The sequence below is a fragment of the Calypte anna genome, chromosome W (genome assembly GCF_003957555.1).
Source record: "Calypte anna isolate BGI_N300 chromosome W, bCalAnn1_v1.p, whole genome shotgun sequence".
In the NCBI taxonomy this organism is placed as follows: Eukaryota; Metazoa; Chordata; class Aves; order Apodiformes; family Trochilidae; genus Calypte; species Calypte anna.
The window spans coordinates 17,546,890-17,556,981 of NC_044276.1; positions in this window are offsets into that span (position 1 = coordinate 17,546,890).

Sequence of the window (10,092 nt, forward strand, 5' to 3'; positions counted from 1 at the left end):
GCCGGGGGAGGTTTAGGTTGAACATTAGAAAGAATTTCTTTACCAAGAGGGTGATCAAGCATTGGAATGGGCTGCCCTGGGAAGTAGTGGATTCTGCATCCCTGGAGATATTTAAAAAGAGACTGGATGTGGAACTCAGTGCCATGGTCTAGTAACTGCAGTGGTAGTGGATCAAGGGTTGGACTCGATGATCTCTGAGGTCCCTTCCAACCCATCCAATTCTATGATTCTATGACAGGGACCGCAGAGAAACTGCCGGGAGTTGACATCCAAGACAGCTACAGAGAGGGGCTGTAGTGAAATGAGGCAACCAGGTGCCACTAATTGCCAGGGAGTGGGCATGAGCTTGTGTTAAGCCCACCTGTGCCTGACTAGTGCAGGCCCCCACTGCGCATGAGCAGGATTAAGGGGCCAATAAAACGTGAGGCTCAAACCTACAGGCTCAGCTCAGTTCTGAGCTAACCAGCAGAGAGGTTAGTCATTCTCGGAGCAATAGTACCCATCCAGCCTTGTCAACCCTGAGGGCTATAGGCTCAGAGCACTATTTGTGAGTCTCTGCAGGAACACCTGGTTGGACCTTGAAGTGCCGTGCCCTAAAAGAGGTTCGTCTCGCTACATCTGGTGGAGAATGCGGGCTTAGACCTCGATCTACCCCATGCTCAGACGAATCAGAAAAAAGGGATCCAGTCCGGCACAAACTAGCATTAGCAGAAAACCCAAGGAGTCGGGTAAGAAGATCCACTACCCTTCCTTCTCTACCACTGATTGAGGGAAAAAGGAAAAGATGGGATTATCAGCAGGCACCCCGGTTAATGAGAAGCTGGTTACATGGGCGAAGGAGCAAGAACTCTCCTCCTCCCCGTCCTCTGCGGCTGCATGGGAACTCTGGCAGGAGGTCAGTGACCTGTTGGGAAACCTCCATACTCAAGAAATGAACAAAACCATAACCGGGTTAGACGGTACCTGGGGATTAAAACAGTGCGAGAGTGTGAAGATGCTGTCAGAGCCCCTTGTCAGGCCTGGGTCTCAGCTATAAAGAGAACATCTGAGAAACTGCATTCACCCCTTTTTCCTCAGACAGAAGGAGGATGCCGCATTGCAGCCCCTAAGAGGAGACGCCCTCCTATGAGATGGAATCGAGAGAAACAGAATTCAGCAAGAGGAATCCTATGGGCACTCCTGTGTGTGTATGGAGAGGACATGAAAAAGTGGGACAAGAAACCTACTGCTGCCCTACAGGACCGAGTGTTTGAGTTGATAAGTAAGCCGAAGGCAAAAGGAGGCCCTTCTAAAAAGATGGCTGCTCAAGTCTCCAGTGTGGAGTTACCCAATCCAAATATGCTGGTGACTCAAGATCCCTGTACATCAGGTGTGAGTACTGGGGATGCAAGCTCCAGTAATGCACATACTGACAATGCTGTATGTGCTCAAGCTTAGAGGTGCCCTGCCTCCAGCCAGGTGGAGGAGAGGGACAACCGAATCTATTGGATTGTGTGGATTCGATGGCCTGGCACATTAGAGCCACAAAAGTATAAAGCCTTGGTGGACAGTTGGCGGCCGGTCACTAGTGGTGTCCCCCAGGGATCAGTGTTGGGCCCAGTTCTGTTCAACATCTTCATTGATGATTGAGATGAGGGGATTGAGTCCATCATCAGCAAATTCGCAGACGACACTAAGCTGGGGGGGAGTGTTGATCAACTAGAAGGCAGGAGGGCTCTGCAGAGGGACCTGGACAGACTGGAGAGTTGGGCTGATTCCAACGGGATGAGGTTTAACACGGCCAAGTGCCGGGTCCTGCACTTTGGCCACAACAACCCCATGCAGCGCTACAGGCTGGGGACAGAATGGCTGGAGAGCAGCCAGGCAGAAAAGGACCTGGGAGTCTGGATCGACAAGAAGCTGAACATCAGCCAGCAGTGTGCCCAGGTGGCCAAGAAAGCCAATGGCATCCTGGCCTGTATCCGGAACAGCATTGCCAGCAGGTCCAAGGAAGTGATTCTGCCCCTGTACTCAGCCCTCGTGAGGCCACACCTTGAGTACTGTGTCCAGTTCTGGGCCCCCCAGTTCAGGAAGGATATCGAGGTCCTGGAGCAGGTCCAAAGGAGGGCAACCAGGCTGGTGAAGGGACTCGAGCATAGACCCTACGAGGAGAGGCTGAGAGAACTGGGGTTGTTCAGCCTAAAGAAGAGGCGGCTCAGGGGAGACCTCATCGCTCTCTACAACTACCTGAAAGGAGGGTGTAGCCAGGTGGGGGTTGGGCTCTTTTACCAAACGACTTTCAACAAGACAAGAGGGCATGGACTTAAGTTGTGCCAGGGGAAGTTTAGGTTAGATATTAGAAAGAATTTCTTTACGGAAAGAGTGATCCGTCATTGGAATGGGCTGCCCACTGAAGTGGTGGATTCTCCGTCCCTGGAGATATTTAAAAAAAGACTGGATGTGGCACTCAGTGCCATGGTCTAGCAACCGCAACGGTGGTTCAAGGGTTGGACTCGATGATCTCTGAGGTCCCTTCCAACCCAGCCAATTCTATGATTCTATGATTCTATGATTCTATGACACTGGTACACAGTGCACCCTAATGCCATCGAATCAGAAAGGGACAGACTCCGTCACTATTTCTGGAGTGACGGGGGGATCTAAAGAACTGACTATTGTGAAGGCTGATGTGAGCCTCACTGGAATAAAGTGGCATAAACACCCAATAGTGACTGGTCCAGATGCTCCGTGCATCCTTGGCATAGACTACCTCAAGGGAGGTGACTTCGAGGACCCGAAAGGGTACCGCTGGTCCTTTGGTACTGCAGCTATTAAGACTGAGAATGCAGAATGGCTGCATGCTTTGTTTGGCCTTTCAGATAAATCCTTTGTAGTGGGATTGCTGAGAACTATAAACAAGCGGGTGCCAACTGCTACTTCAATAGTGCACTGAAGACAATATTGCGTCAACAGAGATGCTGTGATCCCCATTCACAAGCTGATCCGGCAACTAGAGAGCCAAGGAGTGATCAGCAAGACTCACTTGCCCTTCAACATCCTGTATGGCCAGTGAAAAAGCCTAATGAAGAGTGGAGGCTGACAGTGGACTATCATGCCCTGAATGAGGTTACTCCACCACTAAGTGCTGCTGTGCCGGACATACTAGAACTTCAGTATGAGCTGGAGTCAAAGGCAGCCAGGTGGTATGCTACTATTGACATTGCTAATGCATTTTTTGCTATTCCTATAGCACCAGAATGCAGAGCACAGTTTGCTTTTACCTGGAGAGGTGTCCAGTACACTTGGAATCCACTGCCCCAGGGGTGGAAACACAGTCCTACCATCTGCCATGGCCTGATCCACAATACCCTGGAAAAGGATGGAGCTCCAGAACATCTACAGTACATTGATGACATCATTGTGTGGGGTGACACAGCAAAGGAAGTCTACGAGAAAGGTAAGAAGATAATTGAAATCCTTCTAGAGGCTGGTTTTGCTATTAAAAGGAGCAAGGTCAAGGGACCTGCACAAGAGATACAGTTTCTGGGGGTTAAGTCGCAAGATGGACGTCGCCACATCCCAATGGACGTGATTAACAAAATAACAGCTATGGCCCCACCAACTACCAAAAAGGAAACTCAGTCCTTCTTAGGAACTGTTGGTTTCTGGAGAATGCATATTCCTCTTTACAATCAGATTGTGAAATCTCTCTATGAGGTCACCTGGAAGAAGAAAGACTTGAAATGGGGCTCAGAACAACAAGCTGCTTTTGAAAGTATTAAACAGGAGATTGTGCAGGCAATGGCCCTTGGACGAATTCGAACAGGGCCAGACATTAAAAATGTACTTTACACCGGAGATGGAGGTGATGGTCCTACATGGAGCCTCTGGCAGAAAGCTCCAGGAGAGACTTGCGGCCGACCTCTAGGATTTTGGGGTCGAAACTACAAAGGCTCCGAAGCCAACTACACAGCCACTGAAAAAGAGATACTGGCCGCATACGAAGGAGATAGAGCTGCTTCAGAAGTGATTGGTACTGAAGCACAGCTCCTCCTAGTGCCACGATTACCTGTCCTGGGTTTTATGTACACAGGTAGAGAATCTTCCCATCATGCTACCGATGCTACCTGGAGTAAATGGATTGCTTTACTCTCACAGAGAGCTAGGATAGGAAGACTCGATCGTCCAGGAATCGTAGAAGCAGTAACACATTGGCCAGAAGGCAAACACTTTGGAATGCCACCAGAAAAAGTGGTGAAACGGGCTGAAGAAGCCCCACCATACGACCAACTACCAGAGAATGAAAAACAATATGCTCTTTTCACTGATGGATCCTGTCGTCTGGTAGGAGGCCATCGAAGGTGGAAAGCTGCCGTATGGAATCCTACACGACTAGTTGCAAAAACAGATGAAGGAGATGGTGAATCAAGTCAATTTGCAGAGGTGAAAGATATCAAATTGGCTTTGGACATTGCTGAACAAGAAAAGTGGCCAAGACTTTATCTCTATACTGACTCATGGATAGTAGAAAATGCCTTATGGGGTTTGTTAAAACAGTGGAAACAAAACAACTGGAAACGTAGAGATAAACCTATCTGGGCTGCTGAACTCTGGAAAGACATTGCTGCTAAGTTAGAGAAACTTGATGTAAAAGTACGTCATGTAGATGCCCACGTACCTTCATATCGAGCTACTGAGGAACATCAAAACAACCAAAGAGCAGATGAGGCTGCTCAAGTGTTCCAAATAGATCTGGACTGGGACCGTAAAGGTGAACTGTTTTTGGCCTAATGGGCCCACAGTGCTTCAGGTAATCAAGGCAGGGATGGAACATATCGATGGGCTCGTGACCGAGGGGTGGATTTATCTTTGGACGCTATTGCGCAGGTTATCCATGATTGTGACATATGTGCTGCAATTAAGCAAGCTAAAAGGTTGAAACCTCTGTGGTATGAAGGGAGATGGTCAAAATATAGGTATGGGGAAGCCTGGTAAGTCGATTACATCACACTGCCTCAAACCCGCCAGGGTAAGCACTATGTGCTTACAATGGTGGAGGCTAGTACAGGATAGCTGGAAACATATCCTGTGCCTCATGATACAGCCCGGAACACCATTCTGGGCCTAGAGAAACAAGTCTTGTGGAGACATAGTACACCAGAAAGAATTGAGTCAGATAATGGAACTCATTTCAAAAATAGTCTCATAAATAACTGGGCCAAAGAACATGGTATTGAGTGGATATGAGCCTCCCTATGAGGAGAGGCTGAGAGAGCTGGGGCTGTTCAGCCTGAAGAAGAGAAGGCTCAGGGGAGACCTCATTGCTGTCTACAACTACCTGAAAGGAGGCTGTAGCGAGGTGGGAACTGGATTCTTTTCACAGACGACCTTCAACAAGACAAGAGGACACAGTCTTAAGTTGTGCCAGGGGAGGTTTAGGTTAGATATTAGAAAGAATTTCTTCACGGAGAGGGTGATTAGGCTATGGAATGGACTGCCCGGTGAGGTGGTAGATTCTCCGTCCCTGGAGACATTTAAAAAAAGACTGGATGTGGCACTCTGTGCCATGGTTTAGCAACTGCTCCAGTGGGTCAAGGGTTGGACTAGATGATCTCTGAGGTCCCTTCCAACCCGGCTAATTCTGTGATTCTGTGATTCTGTGATTCTGTGATATACCATATCCTCTATCATGCACCAGCCTCAGGTAAAATTGAAATGTACAATGGACCGTTAAAAACTTCCTTAAAGGCAATGGGTGGTGGAACTTTTGAAAACTGGGACAAGCACTTGGCAAAAGCTACCTGGTTAGTTAGTACCAGGGGTTCCATCAATTGAGCTGGTCCTTCTCAGTCAGATCTTCTACACACAATAGATGGGGACCAAGTGCCTGTGGTGCATGAAAAGAATCTGCTAGGGAAAACAGTTTGGGTTTATCCTGCTTCAGGCAAAGGCAAACCCATTCGTGGGGTTGCTTTTGCTCAAGAGCCTGGGCACACTTGGTGGGTGATGATGAAAGATGGAGAAGTACAATGTGTACCACAAGGGAATCTCACACTAGGTGAGAATTCCTAATTTTTGCTTGTCTAGCTTAATCAGTAATGCATGGAACCTTTGGGAATCATGAACTTGTATCCCACATTAACTGCTGTTATGTGAATTGTTGCATAAACTAGCAGTGTTCTATGAGTGTTTTTCAGGATGATTTTGTGGTGATGAAACCAGAACTAGGTTCATCGGCTGGCATCCAGTAACTTCCTTGAAGTTACCATCTGCAACCTGTGGACCATGGACATGAACTGTGAAAATTGATTCTTGTTTTGAGAATCTGCTACAATAGATGAACATCTGCAATCATAGACTGAATTACTAATTTTAGCACAGAGAGATAGTAGTAATTTGTGTATAGTTATGTTTAGGGATAAGAGATAGTAATGATTGGAGCATGACGCAAATGGTATGGAATAAGGGGTGGAATGTCCTGGTTTGGGTCAGGATAAAGGTGATTTTCTGTCTTGTACTTTTGCTTTCAGCTAAGTCTCTTGTAAGTAGTTGCACTTGCTGAAATTAACAGCAAGTTTCTCAGACAGTGTGTGCTTCTAGGACTGATAACCCTCGATGTTTATAATTACTGCTAGAGACTGGTATGCAGAGCCAACAACGCTGCTGAGCTCTGAGGAAGACTTTTACTCTCCAGGAGGAAGAAAGAGGTCCCACCGTCAGCCCTCCTTTGGGGAGGAACAGAGAAGATAGATGCCAGAATTGACCAAACAGAGTATTCCATCCCCTATACGTCATACTCAGTATAAATTTAAAGGATCACGAGGGCCAAGCCATGATTTCCTGCTTCCAGTTTCCAGCTGCCTGCCCTTTCTGCCTTTCCTGATTCCCTTCCTTCACCCGGCATTCTGGAAGGATTCCATCTGTTCGTCTGCCTGTGGTCCTGATCCGTGCCAGCCCATATCTGTGTGTTCCTGCCTCCAGTTCCCGACTGCTGTTGACTCCAGGAGTCCGGCCCGGACTTTCCCAGGGCTGCCCTGCAGCCTCGGTGGTGACGTGAGTGTTATTGGGGAAAAGGGGGGAAGAATGTGGTTTCCATTTTCCTGTATATTTGTATATATTTAGTAATTTTTCCTATTTATCATTACTGTTTCATTAAAGTTGTGTAGTTTAGTTTCCAACCCATAAGTCTCTCTCCCTTATTCTCTCTCCTTTCTTTATCAAGGAGGAGAGAGATTAATAGAGAGCGTCTGTTACTCGGTTTAATTGCTGGACCAGTGTTAAACCATGACACGTTCTTAGGACTAAGGGACAACAGCCTTGCCATCAAGGGCATGACAGGAAAGTTGCACCATTCCATAGCCGAGTTTCTATCAGATATTGGGCCGGAGGAAGAAAAAGAAGCACCTGCCCCGAGCACCAAAAGAAATGAACAAAAGAATGTGAATATGCCACCAGCCCATGCCCCTTAGATGGGTGGCCCTAGCTGCTGCTTTAAACCATTCCTACTGCCACCTCCCAGCTCAGAAAAAGAGCATGGTAATGAAGCGGCCACCCCACCAGCTGCACCCATTGGCCTGGAGGACAAAATAAAAGCCCTCCTGGAACAAACAAATCAGGCTTTGAAATCTTTAGAAAAAAGGATGACAGACGTGGAACAATGCTTGTCTTTCCATAAATATCGAGAACCACCCACCCTCCCTGATGATCATGAGGAGGACATTCCAACCCCGTTGTTGTAGAGAGACATTGTCAACCAGGTGCCTCGAATTGCCAGTGAGTGGGTGTGAGTCCACCTGTGCCTGATTAGGACAGGCCCCTATTGGGCATGAGCAAGGCCAGGGGGCCAATAAAGGTGGAACACACACCCACAGAGAAAACCTCAGCTCACTCTGGTGCGAGGCATGGAGAGGCCAGCAGCTCGTCGAGCCTCTGGAGCAAGAAAGGCTCTTCCCACTACACTTCTACCCTGGAAGCGCTGTGTGGTGGCTGGAGTCCTGGAAGAGACCAGCAGCTCGTCGAGCATCAGGAGCAAGAATGGCTCCTCCCGCTACACGTTGTTATCAAGACAGAACAACTAAGGCATCAAAGGTGCTGATAAACCCCGCCCCGGAAGATGGTCTGGCTTCATCCGTGATGCCATTCTCGAAGGGGATTGGAAGGCCAGCACCATTGCTTGACCCCTTCTGCGTGATAACAACGGGCCGCCTCAATTTGAACAGCACAGTTGGAAAACCTTACAGGGAAGACCCTGAGAGAGGGAGGATTAAAATCGGAGAGTGGTCAGGCCGTCCTGGATTGGCTCTTCACTGCTGACACCAATTGCCCCCATGACTGCCGGAATCTGGCCAGGTACCTGCTCACCCCTCTCCCAGCAGATTGTCTGGGCCAAAGAATGGGAGTGCCTGGCCCAAGTAGAGGCAAATCGCTCTCGAGCACCCAGGGATCCACTATCAGGGATAACAGCCGAGATGCTCACGGTCTCAGGACGCTATGCAGATGTCCAAGTCCAGCTCCAGTTCCCGACTGTGCTCCACCATGTTACTGCACACCTAGCCCGCCAAGCCTTCTATGTGGTCCCAGAGCCTACTCCAGTCCCTTCATTTACTGCCATCAAGCAAGGGATGAATGAGCCCTTTCAACATTTTGTTGACAGACTCTGGCAAGCTATCATGGCTCAATCCGAGCTGGGAGCAGAGCAAAAGGAATCCATGTTCAAGCTGCTGGCGTTTGAAAATGCAAATCCGAGAATGAAGCCACTGTTCTCCACTTTACCGAAAATGTCTGATGTCTCGGAGGTGCTAGAGGTAGCTTCCAGGGCCACCCAAACACAGCAGAACCAAGGCATGGCCAGTGCCTTTGCCGCCGCCCTGGAACCCACTCAAAAGCTCCTCACGGCAGTTGCGCAGAAACTAGACAGAAGGGAAAATCGAGACAGAAGGAGAAATCGATCAAGAAAATCCACCCCTGTCTGTTTCCGATGTGGAGCCATAGGCCACTCAACAAGAGCTTGCTCAGGCACAGTGTGATGTGACCGATGCCAGAGAAAACCACAACAACCTGGCATGCAGGTTTGCAAAAAATGGAAGGCGCAGCACGCCAGGCCCCCGCGCCATGACACAAGTAGCCGGGCCAGCACTCTACACCAGCTCCCCGCCCCAGCCACAAGGGGAAGCCTGGGCATCGATGTGCCCTCAGCAATAGACGTCATGTTCACAACAACAAAGGTGCACCGGATACCGACGAGAATCTATGGACCAATATACCAAGAAGATAGCACGATTGGAGCCTTACTAATGGACTGTTCTTCCACAGGAGTTGCAGGACTTGTTGTGCTCCCATGAGTTATAGATGCGGATTATACAGGGGAGATAATGATTACTTGCTTTACATTAACGCCCCTCCTGGTAATCAAAGCAGGAACCCTGCTAGCACAACTGGTCCTCCTCCCAAAAATGAATCTGGGAAAGAACACCCCCATGGCATGAGGCAGTCAGGGCTTTGGATCTTCTGGAAGCACTCTGGTAACCTTAGTGCAACAGATGAAGACAAGGCCCATCATAATTGTAAAGCTGACCTCTGGAAAAGAGGTCAAGACCCTTTCCGTGATGATGGACACTGGGGCTGATGTCACAATAATCAACCTTAATGTGTGGCCTCGTCATTGGAAACTTATCACACAGATGTTAATGTTAATGTTAACTGTCACAATGCTACATGTGCCACACCAAGCTACACAGAAAATCATCTTAAAGTTCCTTGCTGCAAACACATCCTCTGCAGGCCCCAGCACACGCCTGACCTTCCACAGGCAGCCCAGCTTTTGAACAGCCAGCCTGGAATGAGCCACTAATGGCTGTAATTAGCTACCAACCACACCCAATTGCTGGGCATCAGCCAGGAGAGAATTTAAAAGAAGCAACTTGCCTCAGGCACTGAGTCTCACTGCTGTCTGCTGAGCTGCCCATAACAAAACCCAAGCTTTTTCAGGCATTGCAGAGAAGTCAGGACATAGTTCCTAAGGAGGTAGAGAATCACTGAATGGCTTGGGTTGGAAGGGACCTTAAAGATCATCAAAATCCAACCCCCCTGCATGGGCAGGGACATCTCCCACTA